The sequence below is a fragment of the Scyliorhinus canicula genome, chromosome 6 (genome assembly GCF_902713615.1).
Source record: "Scyliorhinus canicula chromosome 6, sScyCan1.1, whole genome shotgun sequence".
Lineage (NCBI taxonomy): Eukaryota > Metazoa > Chordata > Chondrichthyes > Carcharhiniformes > Scyliorhinidae > Scyliorhinus > Scyliorhinus canicula.
This window is the reverse complement of record NC_052151.1, coordinates 30,580,068-30,603,101: the sequence shown is the minus strand read 5'-3', so window position 1 is coordinate 30,603,101 and position 23,034 is coordinate 30,580,068. Positions and strand designations below refer to the sequence as shown.

Genomic DNA, 23,034 nt, shown 5'->3' with positions numbered 1-23,034 from the left:
GAAATATAACTTAGGAGAGGTTACTGATCGAGGTGTTAAGATTCAAAACAGAGGTATAAAGCCAACATAAGTGTACTTTACCTGAATGCTCATAGTATTTGGAATAAGGTAAATGTGTTGATGGCGCAAATCATCGTAAATGACTATGATTTAGTGGTCATTACTGAAACATGGTTAAAGGATGGTCACGACTGGGAGCTAAATATCCGAGGGTATCAAACTATTCGGAAGGACAGAGTGGATGGTAAGGGAGGTGGTGTTGCTCTGTTATTTAAGGATGACATCCGGGCAATAGTAAGGGATGACATCGGTGCTATGGAGGATAAGGTTGAATCCATTTGGGTGGAAATCAGGGGCGAAATTCTCCGACCCCACGCAGGGTCGGAGAATTGGCGGGAAGCGGCGTTATTTCCGCTCCCGCAGGTTTTTGAATTCTCCCGCCGGTCATAAACCGGCGTTGTGCAAATCCCGCCGGCAGCCTGTGAAAACAACTGGCGCCGGCGGGATTTCATTTTTTTAAAACTTACCTCAAATCTCCGGCCCGGATGGGCCGAAGTCCCGCCGCTGGGAGGCCTTCTCCCGCCGCCGAGGTTTAAACCACCTCTGGAACGGCGGGCTCAGCGGCGCGAGCAGGCCCCCGGGGTCCTGGGGGGGCGGGGGGCGATCGGACCCGGGGGGGTGCCCCCACGGAGGCCTGGCCCGCGATCGGGGCCCCCCGCTCACTCCGCGGGGCAGTGCCGTGGGGGCACTCTTTCTCCTTCCGCGCCGCCACGGCCTCCGCCATGGCGGACGCGGAGGAGAACCCCGCATCGCGCATGCGCCGGCAGTGACGTCAGCGGCCAGCTGCCGCTGACGTCACTGCCGGCGCATGCGCCGACCGCCGAAAGCCTTTCGGCCAGCCCCGCTTCCGACTGCGCCGGGTGTTTGCGCCAGTCTTCTGGTGCAAACTGCTCCGGCGCGGGGCTGGCCCCCAAAGGTGGGGAGAATTCCCCACCTTTGGGGAGGCGCGACCCCTGAGTGGTTGGCGCCACTCCCCTACGCCGGCACCCTCCGTCACGCCGGGTAGGGGAGAATCCAGCCCCAGGAATAGTAAGGCGAAAAAGTCACTGATAGGAGTAGTTTATATGCCACCAAATAGTAACATTATTGTGGGGCAGGCAATAAACAAAGAAATAACTGATGCATGTAGAAATGGTACAGCAGTCACCATGGGGGATTTTAATCTACATGGCAATTGGTTTAACCAGGTCGGTCAAGGCAGCCTTGAGGAAAAGTTTATAGAATGTATCCATGATAGTTTCCTAGAACAGTATGTAATGGAACCTATGAGGGAACAAGCGGTCCTAGATCTGGTCCTGTGTAATGAGACAGGATTGATTAATGATCCTCTCGGAAGGAGCAATCACAATATGATGGAATTTAAAATACAGATGGCGTGTGAGAAGGTAAGATCAAACACTAGTGTTTTGCTCTTAAACAAAGGAGATTACAATGGGATGAGAGAAGAGCTAGCTAAAATAGACTGGGAGCAAAGACTTTATGGTGATACAGTTGAGGAACAGTGGAGAACCATCCATGCGATTTTTCACAGTGCTCAGCAAAGGTTTATACCAACAAAAAGGAAGGACGGTAGAAATAGGGAAAATCGACCGTGGATATCTAAGGAAATAAGGGAGAGTATCAAATTGAAGGAAAAAGCATACAAAGTGGCAAAGATTAGTGGGAGACTAGAGGACTGAGAAATCTTTAGGGGGCAACAGAAAACTACTAAAAAAGTGATAAAGAAGAGTAAGATAGATTATGAAAGTAAACTTGCTCAGAATATAAAAACAGATAGTAAAAGTTTCTACAAATATATAAAACAAAAAAGAGTGGCTAAGGTAAATATTGGTCCTTTAGAGGATGAGAAGGGAGATTTAATAATGGGAGATGGGGAAATGGCTGAGGAACTGAACAGGTTTTTTGGGTCTTCACAGTGGAAGACACAAATAACATGCCAGTGATTGATAGAAATGAGGCTATGACAGGTGAGGACCTTGAGATGATTGTTATCACTAAGGAGGTAGTGATGGGCAAGCTAATGGGGCTAAAGGTAGACAAGTCTCTTGGCTCTGATGGAATGCATCCCAGAGTGCTAAAAGAGATGGCTAGGGAAATTGCAAATGCACTAGTGATAATTTACCAAAATTCATTAGACTCTGGGTTGGTCCCGGTGGATTGGAAATGAGCAAACATGACACCACTGTTTAAAAAAGGAGGTAGGCAGAAAGCCAGTGAGCTTATAGGCCAGTGAGCTTAACTTCGGTAGTAGGGAAGATGCTGGAATCTATCATCAAGGAAGAAATAGCGAGGCATCTGGATGGAAATTGTCCCATTGGGCAGACGCAGCATGGGTTCATAAAGGGCAGGTCATGCCTAACTAATTTAGTGTAATAATCTAGAGAATTTGATTTCTCCCACAGTCCAAATACGTGCAGGTGGATTGGCCATGATAAATTGCCCTTAGTGTCCAAAGGGTTAGGTGGTGTTACTGGGTTACGGGGATAGGGTGGAGGCGTGGGCCTAAGCAGGGTGCTCTTTCCAAGGGCTGGTGCAGTTCCGATGGGCCGAATGGACTCTTTTTGCACTGTACAGATTTTATGATAATTCCACCATGTCAAGTTAGAAATTTGAATTGGGTTGATGTTTAAAAAAAATCTGCAGATACAAAGTTAATATCAGTATTCAGGGCTAATGGGATTAGGTGTTAACTGTTGACCTCAACACTAATACCAACATCCTGAGGATCAATTAAATAAATGAAGAAAGGATGAAGTGGATCAAAAAGATGTAAAGAATAAGCCATTTGTCAATGATATCAGAAGCATAACAGGAAGACTTTCTTTATCAATGAAATCAGTTCCAAAAGATCCATTTGTTCAAAATAGTTGGCATACTAAATCCGACTACACATAACAAGAGAACCTGCTGGAAGCAAAAGACAGGCCTGTCATCCTTCGGCATTCGTCAGGCAAATTGGCAAATGTTTAATGGCCAAAATAATTACTCGCAGCTCTGGATTCTGGAGACTAAGTGCACCCACTGGAGTAGAATCGCTTCAGGCCCCTGCTGGTGCTAGGAGCAGCTCCCAGGAGCGATTCACTCTCCTTTTCCATACAAATTTATGCACGGAGAGGAGCTTGCAGGATTACATCGGAATCCCGGTATCAGGCCACCATTTTGAGTGGGCAGCCCAATAGCGAGATGGGCCGACTTATCCCCGCCCCCCCCACGACCTTCCTATAAGATCCCCCCGAACCCCCTATCATACCCCCCAAACCTCCATCAGACAAGCCCAGCTCTCCCCCCCCCCCCCCCAGACCCCCATATCAGACCTCCCCCAACGACCTTTGTAGCCATCTGGGATGGCCACTTCCAGAATACAAAATGAACGCTCGTAAAGAATATAGGGAACTGTGGACAATGCTCAAAAACAAGCAGGCACAGAGCCTGAATGTATATTTGGGAAACAGCTCCCAGGCGGAATTGAAACTATGGGTCGATTAGCATATTGATGGCCTATCTCCAGGAAACAAGGGACTAACATTCAGATAGTTGATACTGTTGCAGACATCCTGGTGCCAGAAAGACACAAACAAAGCAAGGCCAACGGCCACCTAAGACACACCCAGCCATCAGGGCACCCACCCCTTTATTGGTTAAGATCGATAACAGTGATCGAGAAGCGGCCCAATTAATTGGGGGCAAGTTTAAGGCCCGCCTAAAAGCACGCAAAGCCCCTCCAAATATAAGAAGGAATCCCCCACGAGAGATTCGCTCTCTTGGACTTGGCTCTCAAAGCGGAGAGACCCGTCCACCAGCTGCACCAGTCAACGCTCTCTACCAGACGGACGACCTTAGCTGTTCTCCTGTTACCTCTTCGAACCCAACAGCCTCAGATCTGAACAACGGCCATTGTTCCTCTGATTGAGTGGGCACCCGAAGTTAAGTATAGGCGTTAGAGATAGTTTAGTTTGTAGTACTTTGTGCATGAGTAGATCTTACTGTGTGTGTAAATAAATAGTATTGACTTTGAACTAACTAACTGGTGTATTGGCTCTTTGATCAGTATTCGGGTTTGAACCTTGTGGCGGTATCGAGAGATACCTGGAGACTCTAAGTGTAAACATAATTAGGATTAAGGAAGGCGACCATATTGACTGCTATATTTATAGCACGTAAACAGAGCAACACCTTCATCAGACCCCCAAACAGAGACACCTATCAGACACCCCCAGCAGAGAGCCTCAACAGAGACCCCCAACAGAGAATATCATCAGAGATCCCTGCCTCAAAGCTGAAGAGCACTCTAGGCAGTAGGCTGAAAAATCACTGCATTTTCACGTACCCTTTCCTGATATTTGCTGCCTCAGAGAAATGTGTTCAAAGCAGCAGCTGTACAAGTGTCAGAGGGTCCCTCCAAAGCCCAGTACACTTCAAAGGGCTTGAAATCCATGACAGCGTTTGAAATGCAAATCCTCCATTCAATTTCCCACAGCAATACATTGCATTAACCAATAATTGACACTTTTATTACTCTAGAGACAGTTGCTAGCTGAATTGTTTATTGATATTTGCGTTCACCTTTGAATATATCTCTATTGCCCTGCTTTGATGCTAACCACAATGTTTATAAATACTCGTGCTATGATTTAATAAAAAATTAGAATGCCCAATTAATTTTTTCCAATTAAGGCAATTTAGCGTGGCCAATCCACCTACCCTGCACATCTTTGGATAGTGAGGGCGAAATTCACGCAAACACGGAGAGAATGGGCAAACTCCACACAGCCAGTGACCCAGAGCCAGGATCAAACCTGGGACCTCGGCGCCGTGAGGCAGCAGTGCTAACCACTGCACCACCGTGCTACCCCACTCTTGCTATGATTGACAGCTCCTCACCACATGGAGATGCATTGAAGCGTAAAGGGAAAGATTAATGAGGAGTCAACCAAGTAGCTGTCTCTGGACTAATTAAACTTTTAAAACTCTCAAGTCCTTTGAAGTGTGTTGGGCTTTCAAGGAAGCCTCTGACACTGGTAACATCTGCTGTTTTGAATGCTTTTGTCTGAGGCAGCAAATGGTAGGAAAGGGTAACTGAAAGTGCAGTGATTTTTCACCCTGTTGCCTGGACCGTTCTTCAGCTTTCAGGAATGGGTTTCTCATGGGATCTCAGTTTGGGGGTCTGATGGGGTTCTCTGTTGGGGGGATTTATCAGGGGCTGGGGGCTCTAATGGAGGGGGCTTGGAGGGGGGATTCTGATGGGGGGGGCGGGGGCAACTGTTAGGCCGGAAGGCAGGTTTTGAGTTGTGGGCGTGAGGGGAGCCTTCCAATGGTCTTTGAGGGGAACCTCCATTACACACTGACTCCCTTGACTCACCATGGGGTCCACAGTGTCGGAGCCAAGCTTGAAGATACCTCCACCAATCCATGCCCCGTGAACGTAACACCTTTATTCAAGAAAGTAGGGAGTCAACAAGCAGGTCAGTTAGCCTAACAAAGGAGGGCCAAGGGATTGATTAAGAAGGGAAAAATAGAGTTCGAGAGTAAGCCTGCAGGGATCATAAAAACTGACTGTACAAATTTCTATTGGTAGGTGAAGAGAAAGGATTGGTGAACACAAATGTAGGTCCCTTACAGTCAGATACAGGGGAATAATGGGGAACAAAGAAATGGCTGAGCAACTAATGCATACTTTGGTTCTGTCTTCACAAATGTGGAGACACATAAGATTCCAGAAATATTGGGGAATGCAGGATTTAGTGAGAGGGAGGAACTGAAGGAGATCAATATTAGTAGAGAAACAGGGCGGGATTCTCCGACCCCCCCCCCCGGGTTGGGTTGGAGGATCCCCGGGGGGCGGCGTGAATCTCGCCCGTTGCTCTGGCGCCGGCTGCCAAATTCTCCGGCGCCGGTTTTCGGGCGGGGGCGGAGATCACGCCACGTCGGTCGGGGGCAGTTGGCAGCTGCCCTACTGCCAATTCTCTGGGCCCAAATAGGCCGAGCGGCTGTCCATTTTTGGCCAGGCCCGCCGGCGTGAAATGGACATGGTCCCACACGGCAGGACCTGGCTGGCAGGCCGTCTACTGGAGTCCTCGTTGGGGGGACAGGAGGATCCGGCCCCGGGGGGGGGGGGCGGTGGCCACGGTGGCCTGGCCCGTGATCTGGGCCCACCGATCTGCGGGCGGGCCTGTGCCGTGGGGGCACTCTTTCCTTCCGCGCCGGCCTCTGTAGGGCTCCGCCATGGCTGGTGCAGAGAAGAGACCCCCTGCGCATGCGCAAGAGCACATGAAATAAAAATAATGAAATGAAAATCGCTTATTGTCACGAGTAGGCTTCAATGAAGTTACTGTGAAAAGCCCCTAGTCGCCACATTCCGGTGCCTGTCTGGGGAGGCTGGTACGGGAATCGAACCGTGCTGCTGGCCTGCTTGGTCTGCTTTAAAAGCCAGCGATTTAGCCCAGTGAGCTCGGGACCACAGCGGCCCTTCGGCGCCGGTTGGCACCGGCAGAGGATTCCGCAACTTCCAGGTGGCCCGACGCCAGAGTGGTTTGCGCCGTTCTTTGCGCCGGTGTTGGGCCATCCCACCGATTGCGGGAGAATCCCACCCATGGTGTTGGGGAAATTGATGGGATTGAAGGCTGATGAATCCCCAGAGCCTGATCATCTACATCCCACAGTACTTAAGGAAGTGGCTTTAGAAATAGTGGATGCATTGGTCATCTTCCAGGATTCTGTGGACTCTGGAACAGTTACTGCAGATTGGAGGGTGGCTAATGTAACTCCATTATCTAAAAAAGGAGGTAGAGAGAAAATTGTGAATTATAGACCAGTAAGCCTGATGTCAGTAGTGGGAAAAATTCTAGAACCCATTATAAAAGATTTTATAGCAGAGCACCTAGAAAATAGTAGCAGGATCTGACAGAGTCAGCATGGATTTATGAAGGAAAATCATGCTTGATAAATCTGTTGATTTTATTTGATTTGATTTATTGTCACATGTACTGAAGTACAGTGAAAAGTATTTTCCTGCGGCTAAGGGAACATACACAGTACGTACATAATAGACAAAAAAAAAAATCGACAGATGGTACATCGACAAACAGTGATTGGTTACAGTGCGGAACAAGGGACCAAACAAAAGCAAATACATGAGCAAGAGCAGCACACGGTGTCGGGAATAGTGTTCTTACAGGGAACAGATCAGTCCGAGGGGGAGTCATTGAGGAATCTAGTAGCTGTGGGGAAAAAGCTGTTGTTATGTCTGGATGTGCGGGTCTTCAGACTTCTGTATCTTCTGCCTGATGGAAGGGTCTGGAAGAAGGTGAAGCCTGGGTGGGAGGGGTCTCTGATAATGCTGTCTGCCTTCCTGAGGCAGAGGGAGGTGTAGGCAGAATCACGTGGGGGTGGCAAGCTTGTGTTGGGCTGAGTTCACCACACTCTGCAGTTTCTTGCTATCTTGGGCCGAGCAGTTGCCATACCAAGCTGTGATGCAGCCGGATAGGATGTTCTCTATGGCACATCTGTAGAGGCTTGTGAGAGTTGATGCAGGCATGCCGAATTTCTTTAGCTTCCATAGGGCTTTCTTGACTGTTGCATCAATGTGAGTGGACCAGATCAGACTGTTGGTGCAGCAGGCGGTAAAGAAGGCAAATGGAATGTTGGCCTTCATAGCGAGAGCATGCGATCACAGAGCAGGGGTGTGTTGCTGCAATTACACAGGGCCTTGGTGAGGCCACGCCTGGAATATTTGGTAGTTTTGGTCTCCTTATCTGAGGAGGGATGATCTTGCTCTAGAAGGAATGCAGCAAAGGTTTACCAGACTGAATCTTGGAATGGCGGGACTGACTTTTGAGGAGAGATTAAATCGGTTAGGATTGTATTCGCTGGCATTCAGAACAATGCGTGAGGATCTCATAGAAACCTATAAAATTCGAACAAGACCAGACAGAGTAGTGTTGCTATATTTATCTGGTTATAAATACAGCGGTCAATATGGTCGCCTTCCTTAATCCTAATTATGTTTGCTCTAGAGTCGCCAGGTATCTTTCGATACCGCCATAAGGTTCAAACCCGGAAACTGATCAAAGAACCAATGCACCAGTTAGTTAGTTCAAAGTCAATACTATTTATTTACACACACAGTAATATCTACTCATGCACAAAACACTACAAACTAAACTATCTCTAACGCTAACGCCTATACTTAACTTTGGGTGCCCACTCAGTCAGAGGAACAATGGCCGTTGTTCGGATCTGAGGCAGTTGGGTTTGAAGAGGTAACAGGAGAACAGCTAACATCGTCCGTCTGGTAGCGAGCGTTGACCTTGGACTTACTTGCTTCTGGTGCAGCTGGTGGACGGGTCTCTCTGCTTCGAGAGCCGAGTCCAAGAGAGCGATTCTCTCTCGGGGGCTTCTTCTTATACCTGAAGGGGCTTTGCACGCTTTTGGGTGAGCCTTGAACTTGGCCCCAATTAATTGGGCCGTATCTTAATCACTTGTATTGATCTTGACCAATAAAGGGGTGGGTGCCCTGATGGCTGGGCATGTCCTAGGTGGCCGATGGCCTTGCTTTGTTTGTGGCTTTGTGGCGCCGGGATGTCTGCAATAGTATCGGTTACTTGAGTGTCATTCCTTTGTTCCCGGAGATGGGCCATCAATATGTTAATTGCCTTACAGTTTCAGTCTCGTCTGGGAGTTGCCTTCTCAATACCCATCCAGGCTCTGTGCCTGCTTGCTTTCCTAACATTGTCCAGATTTCCCAACAGTCATTGCGATCATCCATTTTTTATTCTGGAAGAGGCCATCCCAGATGGCTACAGTAGATGCAGGAAGGATGGTGGGTGTGTCCAGAACCATTCTGAGGATATGTGGTAGACCATTTAAGTTAGAGTTCTAAGGGGCTGGTTTAGCACAGTGGGCTAAACAGCTGGCTTGCATTTCTGGACCATGCCAGCAGCAAGGGTTCAATTCCCGTACCGGCCTCCCCGAACAGGCGCTGGAATGTGGTGACTAGGGGCTTTTCACAGTAACTTCATTGAAGCTTACTTGTGACAATAAGCAATTATTATTATTAAATGAGGAGAACTTTCTTTAACCATCAAGTGGTCTCACCACAGGAAACAGTTGAGACCAAAACATTGCATGTTTTCAAGAAGCAGTTAGATATAGCACATAGGGTGAAGGGGATCAAAGGATATGGGGGATTAGGCTTTTGAGTTGGATGATCAGCCATGATCATGATGAATGGTGGAGCAGGCTCAAAGGGCCGAATGGCCTCCTCCTGCTCTTATTTTCTATGTTTCTGCATTCGTCATAGGGAATTTGCTTGAATCCATTATTAAGGAACTTGTAGCAGGATGCTTAGAAAATCATAATGTGTTCAGGCAGAGTTTGTGAAAGAGAAATCGTGTTCAACTAATTTCAGAATTTTTGGAAGAAGTAATCAGCAAGGTGGAGAATGGGGAGCCTGTAGATGTGGTGGACTTGGATTTCCAAAAGATATTTGATAAGGCGTCACATCAAATGTTATTACTGAAGAAAAGAGACCATTGTGCAGGGGATAACATATTAGCATTTATAAATGATTGATTAACGAACAGGAAGCGAGAGTAGGGACCAATTCGTTTTTATTGGGTACCCCCCCATGAGGTGTTGTGAGCTGGGTAGACCCTGGGAGCAGGTTCTCTCACCTATCAGCCACGCTGCTCTGCGGCGAGCTGCTTTTCGGGCGCAGCTTGGCTGTGAAATCGCACCCATAATCTGCAATGGGATACAGACAAGTAAAATGAGTGGGCAATGATTTCACAGATGGAATATAATGTGGGAAAGCGTGAACCTGCCTATTTTGATGGGAAGAATAGAAAAGCAGCAAACTGTTTAAATGTAGATAGGTTGTAGATCTTGGTGGTACAGAGGGATCCAGGTGTTCTGGTAAATGAAGCACAAAATGTACAGCAAATGATTAGGAAGGTAAATTGAATATTGTTGTTTATTGCATGGGGGATGGAATATAAAAGTAGGGAAGCTTTACTACAGCTGTACAGGTCATAGATGAGACCCACATCTGGTATACTGTGCACAGTTTTAGTCTCCTTATGTGAAAAAAGATATAATTATTTTAGAAAGTACAGAGAAAGTTTAGTCAATTAATTTCTGGGAGGAAGGGCTTATCCTATGAAGAAAGGCCATTGGAGTTTGGAAGAATGAGAAGTGATCATATTGAAACATATCCAGGACAAAGCAACCCGCTTGATTGGCACCCCTTTCACAAATATTCCCTCCCTCACCACCGACACACCGTAGCAGCCATGAGCACCATCTACAAGATACACTGCAGGAACTCACCAAGGTTCCTTAAAGTGGAGATGTCGGCGTTGAACTGGAGTGGGCACAGTAAGAAGTCTTACAACACGGTTAAAGTTCCAACAGGTTTGTTTTGAATCACTAGTTTTTGGAGTGCAGCTCCTTCCTCAAGAGAATGAAGAGATGGGTTCCAGAAACACATATAGACAAAGTCAAAGATGCATGGCGATGCTTTGAATGCAAGTCTTTGCAGATAATTAAGTCTTTACAGGTCCAGACGTAGCAACTGGAGAGAGAGATAATCACAGGTTAAAGAGTTGTGAATTGTCTCAAGCCAGGACAGTTGGCCCTTCCAAACCCACGACCACTGCCATCGAGAAGGACACGAGCAGCAGGTACCTGGGAGCACCACCACCTAGAAGTTCCCTTCCAAGCCACTCGCCATCCTGATTTGGAAATATAATAATAATAATATTAATTAGTGTCACAATTAGGCTTACATTAACACTGCAATAAAGTTACTGTGAAAATCGCCTAGACGCCACATTATGATGCCTGTTTGGGTACACTGAGGGAGAATCCAGAATGCCCAATTCACCTAACAAGCACGTCTTTTGGGACTTGTGGGAGGAAACTGGAGCACCCGGAGGAAATCATAGGGAGAACGGGCAGACACCGCACAGACAGTGACCCAAGCTGGGAATCGAACCCTTGCGCTGTGAAGCAACAATTCTAATCACTGTGCTAGTGTGACGCCGCTATACATAGAACATAGAACATTACAGCGCAGTACAGGCCATTCAGCCCTCGATGTTGCGCCGACCTGTGAAACCACTCTAAAGCCCATCTACACTATTGGCTTATCATCCATATGTCTATCCAATTACCATTTGAATGCCCTTAGTGTTGGCGAGTCCACTACTGTTGCAGGCAGGGCATTCCACGCCCTTACTACTCTCTGAGTAAAGAACCTACCTCTGACATCTGTCCTGTATCTATCTCCCCTCAATTTAAAGCTATGTCCCTTCGTGCTAGACATCACCATCTGAGGAAAAAGGCTTTGAATGCCAGTCTTAGCAGGTAATTAAGTCTTTACAGGTCAAGATGTAGTGACTGGTGAGAGGAATAATTACAGGTTAAAGAGTTGTGAATTGTCTCAAGCCAGGACAGTTCCTTCAGTATCGCTGGGTCAAAATCGTGGAATTCCCTCCCTAATAGCACAGTGGATGTATCTACACCACAGAGACGGCAGCGGTTCAATCACGAAGCTCACCACCACCTTCTCAAGGGCAGTTAGTGATGGGCAATAAATCTGTCTGAGTCAGCGAAGCCCAAATTCAGTGAAAATAATTTTTTTTAAAGATCCTGCAAAGCAGTGGTGGGGTGAGCTGTTCAGGAGAGTCCACAGCAGGACAAAACAGTGCTGGTGTGAGCTCCATGACCTCTGATGAACAACTCATACACAAATGTAACATTGAATGACAAAGCAAGTGAGATCGTGAGGACCAAGCAGGTTCATATGTCGCGTTAAAGGTAAGTGAAAATGGTGGGTCACAAAGGTCGGCTGGGTTGGATCCGGAAGGTTGGCCGGTTGGTAAAAATGGGTCCCCGGAAAAAAAGTTTGAGTAACACTGAACTAGGGGACTCATTTTGCAAATAAGAGGTCTCCCTTTTAAGACTGAGATGAAGAGAATTTACTTTCTCTCAGAGGGTGGTAATTCTGTGGAATTCTCTTCCCCAGAGAGCCATGGATGCTGGGTCATTGAATATATGCAAGGCCTTGTTAGATAAATTTTTGACAGACAGGGTAGTCAAGGGATATGGCAGGGAGAGGCTGCCAGGAAAATGGAGTTGAGACCACAAACAGATAAGGTATGATCTTATTGAATGGTGGAGCAGGCTCAAAGGCCTGAATAGCCTACTCCTGCTCCTATGTTTCTACATGTCATATTAAACAACAGCATTAATGATTTGCAGTTTTACAGCATCATTAATATCGTAAAACCCTTCAGAGGAGGCGATTATCAAACAAAATGTGACGCCAGCCCACAGAAGGAGATTTTAGAACCGGTGACCAACACTTTGGTTGAGGAAGTAAGGTCAAAACTGGAATCCGTGGGCACAGCCTCAGACTGAAGGGACGATCCTTTAAAACAGAGATGAGGAGAAATCTCTTCAGCCAGAGGGTGGTGAATCTGTGGAACTCTTTGCCGCAGGAGGCTGTGAAGGCCAAATCACTGAGTGTCTTTAAGACAGGTCTTGCTTAATAAGTGGAACAGAGGACAAGGCCGGAGTTGGTGGTGTAGTGGTATTATCACTGGATTTATAATCCAGGGAATGATCGGGTGATCTGGGTTCAAATCCCATCAGGGCAGTTGGTGGAATTTGAATTCAATATAAATGTGGAATTAAAAGTTTTATTTACGACAGTTGTCCTTGTCCTGACCCATAGCAATGTGATTGACTCTTAAATACCCTCAGGGATGGGAAATGAATGCTTCAATGCCCAGCCAGTGATGCCCACATCCCATGAACAAGTAAAAAAATGTGGATGAGAAACCTATCCGCCATGATTGAATGGCAGAGCAGACTTGATGGGACGAATGGCCTAATTCTGCTCCTGCGTCTTATGGTCTTAAGAAACATCCTAAAGCTGGATTTAGAAGTGTTGAGGTGTGAGGAGGGAATAGGAATTTGCACTTTCAGCATTTGATTGGTTTAGAAACAAATAAATGATGAATTAGGTATAGGTTATGTGGGCAGTCTTAATGATTATTTCAAAAGTATATTACTTTTGCTTATTAAGGTGGGACAATTTGCAATTCTTTAAAATTTTTGACATCCGTCGTTACCATAAAGTCAATGTAATGTTTACCACACGGTCAACATTACATTGCCCGATTCTGTGCAAATCCTCCTCTAAACCTACAATATGCTTGTACTTCCAAGAGCTTTTGTCAATCAGACCCCAGAGGTGAACACACTGTGTGGACAGACTGCCACCCCCTCACTGTTTCAGGTGGATTTTCTTTTGGAAGCCATTTAAGTTTACCCATAATGGCCGTGCTCTCACACCTCCATAACTGGATTAAACATATCCACAATGAATTAATAAAATAAAATAAATAAATACAAATCGCTTATTGTCACGAGTAGGCTTCAAATGAAGTTACTGTGAAAAGCCCCTAGTCGCCACATTCCGGCGCCTGTTCGGGGAGGCTGTTACGGGAATTAACACACGGGATGAAGAATCGCAAAAACAATTCCAGTACTGTTAAGGTGTTTTCTTTTGAGTGTGTGCCAAACATTAGGGGCAGTGATTAACATGCTCGGTTAGAAAAAATGCTTCATCGCAAATTAGCTTTGTGTATACTTCTATTGTATACGAAACTGCTGAGCATTATAGAACTATTGGCATTCATCATCATGTTACTGTGATTCAGTCACTGAGGACTCTTAGGATTTGTAAGTGTGGGAAATATTCAAATTACACGCAGCTGATACATGAGTCATATTTGGAATCAAATTATACTGAAAGAATGGAGGCTGCAGTGATGTGAACAGAAGAAGGATGTTTGCTGTCCATGAACAGATAGTCAGATAACACTGAGTTCTCAGGGTTTGTTTGTCAACAAGGTGCACATTTCCAAATGCTAGAAGTATACGTTCAGAAAACTTGCACAGATAATGTCAATGGTCTGGTTACAATTATTTTTGAAACTTTTTATAAAGATTTGTAATCAAATCTGGAGAATAAGCTGCAGCTAAGTCACCAAACCCCTAGATGTGCAAGAGTATTCTCTCGCCTGCTAGTGAGTTTGCAGAAAGTGTTTCTGAGTTGTATCTTTTTGAGGAGCTTTGATCCTCACTACTTCTCTAACCTCGTCAACCTCCAGATTTCTATGCACCTCCAATTATGTTTTTTTGCGTTCCCTTGATTTTAATCTCTTCACCATTGACCGACATACCGTCAGCTTGCTGAGCGCCAAACTCTGGCTTTCCCACCCTAAAATCTCAGCTTCTCCAGCCCTCTCCTCTTATGACCCTTTGGACATTTAGTGGCATTTCAATCGCTGAATGCCTCACCATCACCATCCTAGGGGGTTACAATCTACCAGAAACTGGACTAGCCATGTAAATACTGTGGCTACAAGAGTGGGTCAGAGGCTGGGAGTTATGCGGCAAGCAACTCACCTCCTGACTCCCCAAAGCTTATCCACCATCTACAAGGCACAAGTCAGGAATGCTGTCCACTTGCCTGGATGAGTATAGCTCCAACAATACTCAAGAGGCTTGTCAGGAGAAAGAAGTCCACTTGATTATTACCCCTTCCACAAACATTCCCTCTCTCCACCGCCGACGAACAGCTCTGTGTACCATCTACAAACTGCATTGCAGGAACTCAAAAATGCTCCTTAGGCTGCACCTTGAAAACCCACGACCATCTAGAAGGAAAAGAGCAACAAACTCCTGGGAATAGCACAACCTGGAAGTTCACCTCCAAGCCACTCACCATCCTGACATGGAAACATTTCACCGTTGCTTCACTGTCGCTGAGTGAAAATCCTGGAACTTCCTCCCTTACAGCACAGTGGGTGTACCTACACCCTGTGGACTGCAATGGTTCAAGAAGGCAGCTCACCACCACCTTCTCAACAGCAACTAGGGATGGACAATAAATGTAGGCCTAGTCAGCAATCCCCACATCTCTTAAATGAATAAAAAACGATGTCTCTTGAAACTATACTTGTAGAACACCACCTTCCCAAACAAACAAACTCTTTGCTACCTAATTGGATGATTTCTGATTGGCTGTCAATTATGTCCAATGGTTTAAAACAACTGAATGAAACTGTTCAATGAGTTCTTTTTAAAGAAACAACTTTTTATTGACATTAGACACGGCTAAGCTACACTTGTTTCCAACCAGGTTCCTCCTCATGCAGAAGGAGCATTTCCAAGACTGGTGTTCCTCTTGGAGTTTGCGTTTCTTTGGTGATGCTATTTATGTCCCATCTCTTCCATTGCAGACGGAACACAAAGCCAAAAGAATGCGATTGGAAAAGAAAATCCCTCATTGTCTCCTGGATCAGCCTACCACTGATCAGACTGTCAGGTCGATGGCACATTGGTTAGCACTGCTGCCTCACAGTGCCAGGGACCTGGATCCAATTCGCCTTGGGTGACTGTCTGTTGAGTTTGCATGTTCCTCCTGTGTCTGCGTGAGTTTCCTTCGGGGTCTCCGGTTTCCTCCCACAGTCCAAAAATGTATAGACTAGGTGGATTGGCCATGGTGCATTGTCCAAAATGTTGTGGGGTTACGGGGATAGAGTGGGGTCATGGGTTCTAGATAGGGTGTATTTCAAAGGGTCAGTGCAGACCAGACTGGCTGAATATCCTCCTTCTGCACTGTATGGAATCTATGATTCTATGACGTTCAAGTTTTCTTTAAAGCGTATCTTCACACCTGGGCTGTTTTTCCTCTTTGGAGAGGCAGTGGCATAGTAGTATTGTCCCTGGACTAGTAAACCAGAGTAATGTTCTGGGGACCCGGGTTCCAATCCCACCATGGCAGATGGTGAAATTTGAATTCAATAAAAATCTGGAATTAAAAGTCAAATTATGACCATGAAACCATTGTCGATTGACGTAAAACTCATCTGGTTCACTAATGTCCATTAGGGAAGGAAATCTGCCATCCTTACCTGGTCTGGCATACATGTGACTCCAGACCCACAATAATATGGTTGACTCTTAACTGCCCCCTCAAGGGCAATTAGGGATGGGTGTAGGTTCCCTTTAAAAGCCCCTCCCCAAAACTAGCAAAATCCAATATGGCCAGTTATATGAGGTCTTACAGTGGTTTGGGATTAACAGTGCTGTTTCCAAAGTCATCCAGTAATTAGGTCAGCTTTTCACACCCTCAGGTAATGAGCTGCAAGAGACATGAGATGTAAGGGCATGAGACATTCCTCTACCATTCCCACAGGAAAAGCATGGGGAACTGTCTGTCACTTATCCTGACTGACCTTGTGAGATTATTAAAGTGAAGCATAGAAATACATAGCCATTACAACACGGAGACAGACCATCAGCCTCCACACAAGCAAATAGTGCGAATCACATTTACCCACCTTGTTCTATCTCCTTTCAATGCCGTTTCCAATTTAATCCTGAATGTTGGCATAGTTTCTGCTGTCATTTGAGTGTACCTTTAAGAAATAGGTGTTTATAAATGGATGTGTATATAAATATCTGTAGTGAGAGTACCTCTATGAAATGGGTGTTTACTACTGCAGTAATGTCAGACTGTGGGTGGAGCTGGGCTATCTGTCAGCTTTTTACTTTCGTTTTAGGCTGCTGAAGGTTGTGTTTTAGTTTTGTTTTCAGCATTGGAGTTGAAGCCAGACAGAGCAGGTATACTGTTGATCTCTCTGCCATAAAAGACTATCTCTTGATCATTTGGTGAATTCAGAATTCTAAATGTTTTCAGTAGTGACTTTAACCTGATGTGCTTCTGTTAAAGGTTATGTTTTTTGAAAGTCTTCTGGATGTTAAAAGGAGAGCGTAAGCATTACTTAGTGTTGTACTCTTTGGGGGTTGTAATGGAATTAATGGTTGCTAAGATGTTCACTATTTGTTTCAAAAGGTTAACTTGAGTTCATAGAATAAACATTGTTTTGCTTTAAAAATTACTTTTCCATTTCTGCTGTACCACACCTGTAGAGTGGGGCATGTGCTCCCCACACCACAATCTATTAAAAGGTGTGGGTCAGGTGAACTCAATGATACACTTTGGGGTTCTCTAAACCCTGGCCCAGCGCCGGCCCTAGGGTTGCTGGCGCCCCGGGCAAGCTGAACTTCGGCGCCCTTCCGGGGGGGGGGGGGGGGGGGGGGGGGGGGGGGCTGGGGGGGGGGGCCAGGGGCGGGGCGGGGCCGGGGAGCGGGGCCGGAGGGGGCCGGAGGAGGCCGGAGGGGAGGGGCGGCCGGGGGGTGGCCGGAGGGGGGGGGCCGGAGGGGGCCGGAGGGGGGGGGGGGCGGCCGGAGGGGGGGGTCGGAGGGGGGGGGCGGCCGGAGGTGCCCGAGGGGGCGGGGCGGAGTGAGCCCGAGGGGGGGGCCGGAGTGACTACCGGCGAGCCTGGAGCCCTCCGCCATGTTTGTGCGGGGCGGCCTGAGGGAGGGCGGCCACCGTGCATGCGCTGGCTGGCACCGGCCCAACTGCGTATGCGCGGGACCCGAGACTTTTACGCGGCGCCCCTAGCACATGGCGCCCCGGGCGACTGCCCGAGTTGCCGGTACCTTGAGCCGGCCCTGCCCTGGCCCATAACATTGCCTTGGTCATGCAACATGCAAACAAATTCCACACCCTCACAACTCACTATGTGAATGAAATGAAATGAAAATGAAATGAAAATTGCTTGTCATGAGTAGGCTTCAAATGAAGTTACTGCGAAAAGCTCCTAGTCGCCACATTCCGGCGCCTGTTCGGGGAGGCTGGTACGGGAATTGAACCATGCTGCTGACCTGCCTTGGTCTGCTTTCAAAGCCAGCAATTTAGCCCTGTGCTAAACAACCCCTGTAAAGCAGTTTCCTGTCTGATCTTTTGCGATCTCTTACATTTAATCTTGCATGAAAGGCCCTTTTCTTGATTCTCCTCAACCACTGGAAATATTTTGTCCCTATTCCACGCTTTTCCATCTTTTCATAAACCAGTGTATTATCCCAGGATAAGAACTTGGGACATAGGAAAATAGAAGCAGGAGTAGGCCATTCAGCCCCTTTGAGCCTGCTCTGCCACTTAACTCAATCACGGCTGATCTTTTATCTCAACATCATCCTCTCACAATATCCCCGTATCCCTTAGTGATCTACCCAAATTTAACAAGAAACAATCTAATTTTGAAAATCTCTTTTTTAAATTTATATTTTCCTATACCAGGGTGCATTCAAGTGACTTGTTGTATTTTCTCTGAAACATTAAATTTCTCTTCATAGTTGAGCATTTTTAGAGGGTTCCTCAAACCTAATTCTCTCCACATGCTCTGTGCCATCTTTGATTTGTAGCCGAGGAGACTTTACCTTCTACATCTCATTTCTGCCTTAAGGACGTGCACTAAAACAGCGTTAAATCGTTATGATGCTCGCACCTTGCTTTCTCTCTCCCAGTGCAACTCCTTCCCCGATCATTGCTGTCTGATTCTGTGGGAACACTGAAATCCTTGTATTAATGACAAAGTAATGGATGGTTGTTTTACCACTGCTGCACTGCACAAAAGCAAAGAAAGGCATGCCTTGCAAGGCCTCCCACGAATAATGAGGGAGACCCCCGAGGAACCTCGAGTGGGCTAGCTGCAGAAGGCACATGGTCAAGCAGACTTCTGTGAGTCAGAGGAAAACACAGCCAATTCTCTCAAAATGACGAGAACTCCCTCCCAGAACTACCTCCCCTGTTTTTGACATGACCTCTTTATCAGCCGTCGATGCATGGTGGATCTTCTCAGTGGTCTCTTTCTACCGCACAAACTGCTGGTTCTTGATTTATCTTGCATTCTTCCCTTGGCTTTGGAGGTGCGGGTATGGGGAGATGAACACTATGCCTGTTAGACATCCGAATCTAGAGTTGTCTGTTCATTTAAAATGAATAGTTCCACCCATCAACTGAAATAGCAGTGTAACAATCATTCCTGTGAAATGCCTCGGGACGTATATATATATATATGTAAACAATTTCATTTGGGATCTCCAAACCGTCTTCTTTCCCTGCAGTACAACAGTGACAAACCTCGATGCGAGTGCTTTCTATGTTTTTCATTCTTACCATGCTGACATAACTTGTCTTTTTTTGCATATGCAGAATTTCGAAGCTCAAATTGAGACGCAGGTCCATATAATTTTGCATGTAGTTAGCATTTACTGTAATTTGAAGTGGAGGTATCAAAAGATATTTGAATTGCATTACGTTTAGGAGCAGGGGTTTATGTTCCATTCCGGCGTTTTGCCAACGCAAACCATAACATTTCATTTCCTGCAGAAGAACTTTATTTAAGGTTCCATAAATAATTCCACTGATGTACAACTTCCTGAATTGAGCACTTTGGCTTCCATGTTAGCAAAGTTGTTCTGACCGAGCCAGGCTGTAGATAGTTACAGTCGTCCTCCAGAAGGAAATGATATACAATTACACAGACAATGAACAAGAAACTCATAGCAAGATAAGCAGTCCGTGCATCAAGCCCACTCCATCCAGAGTCCCTATATGATTATTCTACCTTTCCTTATATTAGAGAAGATTTTGATCTTTCCCCAACATCCTCTGAAATAGAATTTTTAAAAAAAAATAATTTATTTAAGGCATTTTGACATTTATACAACTCAATAATCAACCACAACCTGCCCGCCCCCCTGACCTCTCTCACCCCCTGGACTCCCGGGTCTTCCGATACCCCAAATATCGCCACCTTTGGACTCAGAACCACCCTCACACCTAACACCTCGGACATCACGTTCATGAACCCCAGCCCAAACCCCCTCAGTCTTGAACACGCCCAGAATATGTGAAATTGATTCATGGCCTCCCCCCCCCCCCCCCGCCAACGCACCGCACCGCACCGCCCACACCTATCCTCTACCCCGCAAAGAACCTACTGATCCTCACTACCGTCGTAGGAGCACTATGCACCACCTTAAACTGGATGAGGCTTAACCTTGCACATTTAGAGGATGCATTCACACTCGGCAAGATGTCCGCCCACATCCCGGCCCCATCTCCCCATCCAGCTCCTCCCATTTACGCTTCATGTCCCCCACCAGGGCTCCCTCCCACTCTATCAATCCCTTATAGATTTCCAACACCGTCCCCTCCCCTATTTTGTCCTTTGAAAAGGAGCCTGAGGAAAGGAATACCAGTGATATTGAGCAGTGTTTCTCAAACATTTTTCCCCAGGATCGACTTTTACCAACCGGCCAGCCATCGGGACTCACGCCAACCAACCTTCGCGACTCATGCCGATTGACCCTCGTGACTTACGCTGACCGACACACCATGTTTGCTTAACTCTAATGCAACAGGTGAGCCTGCTTGGACCTCATGATCTCAGTTGTTCTGTCAGTCAATGTTACATTTACGCTAAGGACTTCACCTGATGATTTAAGTTCTTGCTGCATCCCTGAGAAAAAAATCAAGAGGTTTGTCCTCGAAGTGCATAAAACTTACATGGGCTTTGCATCCTGAGTTGCAGAGGTACAATTAGCAAAGCCATACCTCGAAAAATCATCTTTATACTGCTTTGTTCCCGATTTCAGTTTTTTCTCTGTTGGATGTTCACCAGAAGCCCTGGAGCTCTGTGCAGAGCTAACACTAGCACTGGTTTGTCCTGCTGTGGACTCTCCTGAGCAGCTCTCTCCAGCAGGTTCAGTTGTGAGATCCTGGCCTGTTTGTGTCTGTGGCACCCTGTTCCTTATTACAAAATAAAAATAATCCATCTAATTTCTTCACAGTCCTGTTGCCGTGCTTGCTCACAACTTCAAAATGGAGGAATCTCTCCAACGTGATTTTGCACCAAAAGCACGGATGTATGCGTGACATCAGTGTACATGCCTGGTGCAGGGCCTGCTCTCTGCTGCCTTTTCTGGCGGGAAGACAACATCATTCGCATTTAAAACTCGTTTGCGTACAGCATTTAAAAAAAAATTCCGTTTTTATTAGGAGTGACAAAAATTACAACTTCAGAAGGAACCAAAATTGGGCACAATGATTGGAACTCAGAAACTGTTTTTTTTTCAACTGTTAAAATGATTTAGTTGAACCTATGAAAGAATGAACAGGACAAAACTGTATTCTTCAATCCGAGTTCTCGATGAAGATTCTAGTTTCATTATTTCAAATTACAGTCAGTGAAAGTCTGGAATTTCTCTCTTGGATCTGGGTCCCTCTGCATCTGGACCAGTTTTCTAAACCCATCACTGCCAGTGTCATAAGCTGTCCTCTATTCATCATGTCCTGACCACCAGATTTTCCACGCCTAAACTGACGGCCTTCTTTGAAGCCAGTATCCCAATCTGTCCTGATGATTCGATCATCCAAGCGTGTTCCATTTATAAATCTCATGCGCTGTCCAGCATCACTATGTGTACAATATTCCACAAAAAACAGAAACCGCGTAGAAAGTTTTCTGATTTTCTCCAAACCCCTGATGATTCGCTTAGCATCACCATCTTTTGAGAAGAGTTCATTGATCCGTTGCTCGGCAGTGTGATCCCAATGTAGAGAGTCCAGCCCTACCTTGGTTCATTGTTCTGTTCATATTGGCTTCCCAGAAAGTGCTGGTCTTGGTATTGGCTCAGCTCCTTGTGGGAGCCACTGCTGAGGGTGTTCAGCACCATGCACATGGTGCCGGAGAGGAGAGGAGAGCCATGGCACTCAGCAACCAGAGCAAGGATATCACCCCTCGTGGCCAGCATTCTCAACTTAACACCCGGTCGCATCCGTTGGCCGCTTCTTCTGCCCTCGGGAACTGCGTGACTGCTCGCTCCGCAACCCCCCTGACACCCGCCCGCGACCCACCCGCAGATTTCGACCTGCACTTTGAAAAACTCAGATCTCGGGTCTAAGGACTGATCCCACCTCCTGGAAATGCCTGCCAACAGTGTGGTTGAAGATGTAGCACCAGCATCGGGCTAATCAGTCACGCAAAAACACATGACCAGTATCTTAGATGGACAATCATACTTGTTAGTGAGTGATCGCCCAAGATTACATATACTCCAAATCCATTCTATCCATTATAGTTCCTGCAATGGCATTGACATCCTCATGACCAACCGATTCTCCGGCCCGGATGGGCCGCGCGGATACAACAGAGTCCCGCCGGCGCCATTCACCCCTGGTCACTGCCGGCGGGAACTCTGCACGAAGGGCCGGGGGGCGGTCTGTGGGGCGGGAAATGCGATCCTTCACCCGGGGTGGGGGGGGGGGGGGCCTCTGATGGGGTCTGGCCTGCGATCGGAGCCCACCAATCGGTGGGCTGGCCTCTCCCCCCCTGGGCCTACATTGTTCCGGCCCTTAAACACCGATGTCATGTTGAGTCGGGGCCGGCGCGCAGAAGAAGTCCCCCCGCGCATGCGCAGGTTGGCGCGGCCCAACTGCTCATGCGTGGGTTGGCGCTGTGCCCATTTGGTGCCGGGAAGGGAGGCTGGAGCGACGTGAACCACTCCAGCGCCGTGCTGGCCCCCTGTGGGGGACAGAATCGGTCGTACCACGGCCCGGTTCGCGCCATTGTGACACGCGACGGCGTTCACGACGGCGTGAGCACTTGGTCTCCGTTTTGGGGAATCACCCCCCACATCTTTGGTTCTGGGGCGAAACCCACGCAAACATGGGGAGAATGTGCAAACTCCACATGGACAGTGACCCAGAGCTGGGATCAAACCTGGGACCTCAGCGCGGTGAGACTGCAGTGCTAACCACTGCGTCACCATGCTGCTCCTTTAAACATATTTATAAACACCATTATAAAAGATTAACCCAACTCCCGATACTTCCAGCTGCACAGGGCACCAGACAAGGATGCCCACTGTCCCCGCTGCTGTTTGCTCGAGCGATCAAACCGCTAGCAATCGCGCTCAGAGCAGCAAAAAGCTGGAGGGGCACCCGAAGGGGAGGCAGAGTGCATAGAATCTGACTCTATGCAG

The 23,034-nt window shown here is 47.1% G+C and overlaps 1 pseudogene; it reads right to left on the bottom strand.

Moving 5' to 3' along the window:
- LOC119966943 overlaps positions 1 to 21,738 on the bottom strand; it is a 30,645-nt pseudogene extending 8,907 nt beyond the window's left edge.
- Between the last annotated feature and the right edge of the window lie 1,296 nt (positions 21,739 to 23,034).